Source organism: Lolium rigidum, chromosome 1 (genome assembly GCF_022539505.1).
Source record: "Lolium rigidum isolate FL_2022 chromosome 1, APGP_CSIRO_Lrig_0.1, whole genome shotgun sequence".
NCBI classification, from domain to species: domain Eukaryota; kingdom Viridiplantae; phylum Streptophyta; class Magnoliopsida; order Poales; family Poaceae; genus Lolium; species Lolium rigidum.
The window spans coordinates 23,998,567-24,003,186 of NC_061508.1; the positions used below are offsets into that span (position 1 = coordinate 23,998,567).

At 48.5% G+C, this 4,620-nt stretch overlaps 1 pseudogene; it reads left to right on the top strand.

Moving 5' to 3' along the window:
• The first annotated feature begins 435 nt into the window (after positions 1 to 435).
• LOC124705527 lies at positions 436 to 4,308 on the top strand (annotated as a pseudogene).
• The last annotated feature ends 312 nt before the right edge of the window (positions 4,309 to 4,620 follow it).

Genomic DNA, 4,620 nt, shown 5'->3' on the forward strand with positions numbered 1-4,620 from the left:
GACATAGTAGACACCAAGAGACTATAGATCCCCATGGCCGCCGGAGCCGCGAGCTCCTAGAGCTTCATCGCGGACGGCCGCGACACCAAGAAACCCTAGGGAAGAGGAGAAAAGGAGAGGAGGCGCGCGAGGACTAACCGGAGACCAGTCACCAGAGGGGGGGGTCTCGCCGGAGCCGTTGTGATTCACTTGTTCTTTCCCAGCCGCCGTCTCCTTTCCCCGCTGTCGTCTCCTGTCGCCGCCGTCGCCTCCCTCTCGCCTTTCCACGACAAGAAACACGGGGGTAGGCTCGTGGGTGAGAATACTTGAGGATAGGGCTTAGCGGATCGATATATTCGGGGATGGGCCGGTAAATTTCCGAAATATACCTGAGAAGTAACCGGCCCGTTCAGGAATTTTCGGGATTTGCTCGTGGGCCGGTAATTTCCCCTCTCAACCCTCTTCCCCGTCTTCCTGAGGCTGGCCATCTGGGCTCTCCAGAGGCTCACCAAGAGGCCTGAGCTTGGTGAGCTGGGAAGGATCAGTAGGAGTCCATGTGATGGGGACTCTGTAGTGTACGACCACTTGCTGACATGCAGGCACACTTGGTTCTTGGCTCTCACCGTGGCCGTGTTCCTGCTGCTGCAACTGGTGCTTTTCTGCGCCATGGAGTGGGGCTCCCAGGGGCGCTGCACGGGCTCACCGCTGGGCAACTCCAGGCACGCCGGCGAGGCGGTCGTGGACCTCTCCACCTTGTCGTCAGCCGTCGTGATGCTCTACGTGCTGATGATGTAAGTACCTCCATCCATTGTTGGTAACGTATATATTCACATATTAGTTACAGTCTAGGTAGGTCCAGACATGTTCCTTCATGCACAGGCCGTACTGTTGTCTGTTGATAAGTTGATACGCACATTTGACATATAGCCATAGGCACACTAATCCATCATTGCACGGTCGGATGGAACCAGACGATGACCGTCATAGAGCACTATGAAAACACTACTATTACTTTATTGACTGGTATGATAGTAAAGTTGGCATCTAAGCTTCTGCAAGTCTCATCACGAAAGACATGCATGTCTATCACTGAGTCCGCACTATGCAATACATAGCTTACAAATTACTCCCCGTTAATCATTTCGAAAAAAAAATACTCCCCGTTAATAAGATGCTATTAATTACAACAGAAATTCCCATTAGAGCTCGGCTGACATGGAACCCTTTATTTTTCAAATTTTGAAAACATGATTTGTGAAGTTCCAAAAATTCTGCAAAACATTTATAGACATAGATAATGATGTATTATGTCGACATATAAAATCCCACCACGGATAATAGTAACAATTTATATTTTGGAGTATACTTTAGATGTGAGATTTTGTCATTTTTATGCAGCCCACTGGGTATTTCGACTTGAGATTTTTTTTGAGTTAGTAGATTATTTACTACATCTAGAATTTTTGCTCGGAATTTTTAGAAATGCCACTTTATTTTTCAAAAAACTGGCTACGTACATGTTGCCCGTGCTCCAAAGGTCCACACTCGTTATTACAACCAATATACTCTATATTGGTTATGGTAACATCTTATATTAAGGGACTGAGGGACTACATATTAGGCTTGTGTGGAACCAAAGATGATAATTCTCCATTGTTGCTAGTGTTAAAACTGTCGGGAATAAAATGTAACTTAATTAACGTTGCTCATCATGGAAGGAAACAACTTTTGCATCCAAACTATAAGTAGTTATGAACGGGTTCTTCCCCACTATGTCAACTTAGGACATCTCACGTGTGATTTCAGCATACAGCTAGAAAAACATGAGCAATTTTTCACAAGTAGATAACACAAGAATGAGGTGCTCTCGGCCCCAAAAGTGCAGCAGCAACATCAAAATGTAGGCACCGGGCTTTGTATGTGAAAAAAAAAACCCAAATCGGGGTTAAATTTGCAGTTTCTCCAAAGCTATTTTAATCATTTTTTTCACTATTATCAAGTGCGGGACACTACAATTTCTAGATAGCACCAGAGATGACGAAATCACTGTTTGAAGGTGAGAATCTGGTGCATTTGAACTTAACAATATCATGAGAGTATTTGTTTGCTTGATAACAAGCTTCATCTTTCAACCTTCTCTCTTTTATTTTTCTCTTGGTTTTTCTTATTTTCTCTAATGGCGTCGGATCTGAAATTATCATCACCTCCCTTGATGGCTACTGGACGGGAGGTTTAAAAGCTCTCTTCCTTGACGTGCAAATGAAAAAAAAATGCCCCTAGATCACTAAAACGGTCCATTTTATCTTCTCAAAGTCTGCATGCAAAAGGTATCCCAACAAATAATCCGCTGACAGATGGTTATAACCTTTTATTTCTTAGTATAACCTGCACTACAAAGTTAACGGGAAAGTTGTAAACACCAATAATACTACTCCTAGCTAGTTGTTCGTTGATTAACTCCTGTCAACATACAAGTGATATAACCTATTGTACTACACGCTTGATGTCGACATGTCAGTACTCCGTATGGTAAGTGCGTAACCACTAATGCAGGTCTCAGTTGGCCCTCGTGTATTCGCGGTGATAACATACGTCCTTGTATTGTGTTGTGCCACTAGTTACACTCGTATAATTACTTCGTAATTATATTCCAATTACTAAAGTAAGCTTGATCATATGTTAAATTAGTATCCCTACCCAAACTGAACTCTGTTGTGCTCGTGCCTGCAGGTACCTACCACCTTACACTGCATTTCTACCGCTGAAAGACAGTGACAAACAAACGGGGCCAGAGTCCGACCAGAAGAGCCGCAGCAATGGCAGAAGCTGCTCATGTCGCCGCTGGCGTGCCTAGCCATCTTCATCGTCGTCATATGCATCACCGAGCGGCGCCAGATCGCCGACGATCCCCTGAACTTCAGCGTCCTCAACATCGTCGTCGAAGTCATCAGGTAATTAGAAAAGGCAAACGCATGATATATAAGAGATCTATTTTTAATCTCGCCGTGGTGCCAATATTTGCCAGGTAGCTGTTCAGTTTTACTAAGAGCATCTCCGGTCGCGTCCCCCACAAACGAAGTAATTTGGGGCACCGGACCAAAAAACAGTTCCAACCGCGTCCCCTAAAGCCCAATTTTGTCTGGCGCGCCCCGATACGGTGTCCGGCGTCCCGAGCCTGTCCCGCCCCACAGGGGACGCTCCGGGCACGCCGGGCACAACGAAAAGCGAGGCGAAGCGACACGGGCCCGACGAGTCAGCGACTCATTCAAGTTTCGACCTAACCGTCGCCTACCTCGCGGCGGAAGTTATTCGCGCGCAGTGACACACAACGGCATCTTTTCCTTAATGGCGACGGAGGGGCAGGCGAGACGTCTCGTCGGTGCTGCCGAGCCTCCACACGTCGCCGGCGTTCGCACGCCACCGCCCGTTCCCGCGCTTTCTTCCCGCCTCTTCCCGCCTCTTCCCGCGCTTTCTTCCCGACGCAGACGTCTATAAAAGGCCCTCCTGGCTCAATGGCAGCCACCACCCGCGCTTTCTTCCCGACGACGTCGAGTTCGCGTGGTCCGACGACGACGGGCCGCACCCGGACGAGACGGCCGATCAGCAACACGCGCTCGTCGAGTCCTTCGAGTCGGAGAAGAAGCTCCAAGACGACGCCCGTGCCAGCGAAGAGGCGCAGATTCATCGCGCCGTCGAGCTCTCCATCCAGACGGCGCAGCAGGGGAGGGCGGACGTCGACCCGCTGCTGGAGCAGCGGCGTCTGGCCACCGCCCTACGCACTGAGAGGCGGCGCGCGCAACAAGAGCTGCGTCGGAGGGGAGGCGACGACGGGGCGGGGCCGTTGAACGCACCGCCGGGCGGTTAGTAGGCTAGGTTTAGATGAAATCTAGCCGTTTTCATTCAAACTTTGTAATATATAATCAAATTTGAATGAAAAACCTTTATTTTCTGCACCAATATTTATTTGGGAAGGACGTTTGGGGGACGCGACTGGGGAGCGACGTCCCCCAAACGCGACACGAACAAAACATGTCCCCCAAACGCTCAATCCGGCACGGTTTGGGGGACGCTTTGGGGGACGCGACTGGAGATGCTCTAATTTTTAGAGCACCAATTTTACTAATTGCATGCAGTATGTGGTGTAATGTTGTTGTGTACAGTGCGTACGGAAACGTTGGTTTCAGCACTGGGTATAGCTGCGGCAGGCAGCTGAGGCCCGACGGCAGCTGCAGGGACACGTGGGTTGGCTTCTCTGGGAAGTGGTGCAGGGAAGGGAAGCTCCTTCTAATGGCTGTCATGTTCTACGGCATGGAAGATAGCCTAAACTGATCTCTCTCCAGAAACTAGCTAGACCTCGTTCCGAAGAAGGAAAAAAATAGCGGGCTATAATAAAATAAGTGTCGGTCGAAAAATACGTTGTTATTGTGCTGAGCTATATATATGAATGATTCTAGGGAGAGTAATGGAGTTCGACAAACCTGCAAAGCTCATGGAAACGGAAGGATCTCTCTTCCGTGAGCTGGTCAAGGAGTATTGGTCGCACACATCGAACTCAAATATTTAGAAGAGACTGCGGGTTTTGTTGGTTTACTTGCTAAAGCTTTCGAAGTGGCTTCCCGCGCATTGCCGCAGTTCACTAAT